Below are 907 nucleotides of genomic sequence, written 5' to 3'. Positions count from 1 at the left end.
AATAAAAAGTGCAATGATACAGAAAAATTAAAAAGATTAACCAAAAACTTTCCAAAATTTGCTAACTCTCAGCTAACAACATTATGCACAGACATAGACATATTGATAGATCATAGACATATTTGAACTAGAAACAGAACCACTTTCCTCTAATAACTTTTACAAACAAAAATTATACATGAAGAATGTCACTCCTGTTTACATAAAAAATTATAGATTGCCTCAAACACAAAAAGGAGAAATAAGCAAACAGGTAAATAAGTTAATCGAAGATGACATAATAGAACCCTCCATATCAGAATACAATAGCCCAATCTTACTAGTCCCTAAAAAATCACTTCCAGGGACAACCGAAAAAAGATGGAGATTAGTGGTTGACTACAGACAGGTAAATAAAAAATTACCAGCAGACAAATTCCCACTTCCAAGAATTGACGATATTTTAGATCAACTTGGAAGAGCAAAATATTTTTCATGCCTGGACCTTATGTCAGGTTTTCATCAAATAGAATTACACCCAGACTCGAGGGATATAACCTCATTCACAGCTGAAAATGGCACATATAGATTCAAAAGACTACCCTACGGATTAAAAGTAGCACCGAATTCATTCCAAAGAATGATGACNATGTCAGGTTTTCATCAAATAGAATTACACCCAGACTCGAGGGATATAACCTCATTCACAGCAAAAAATGGCATATATAGATTCAAAAGACTACCCTACGGATTAAAAGTAGCACCGAATTCATTCCAAAGAATGATGACACTAGCATTTGCAGGCCTCAAACCATCTCAAGCATTTCTCTACATGGATGATTTGGTTGTATTAGGTTGTTCTGAAAACCATATGCTAAAAAACTTAAGAGACGTGTTCTCCACTTGCAGAAAATACAACCTAAAATTA

Source organism: Rhagoletis zephyria, unplaced genomic scaffold (assembly GCF_001687245.7).
Source record: "Rhagoletis zephyria isolate East Lansing unplaced genomic scaffold, Rhagoletis_zephyria_1.1 Rzeph_scaffold_01143, whole genome shotgun sequence".
Lineage (NCBI taxonomy): Eukaryota > Metazoa > Arthropoda > Insecta > Diptera > Tephritidae > Rhagoletis > Rhagoletis zephyria.
This window is presented reverse-complemented; position numbering follows the sequence as displayed.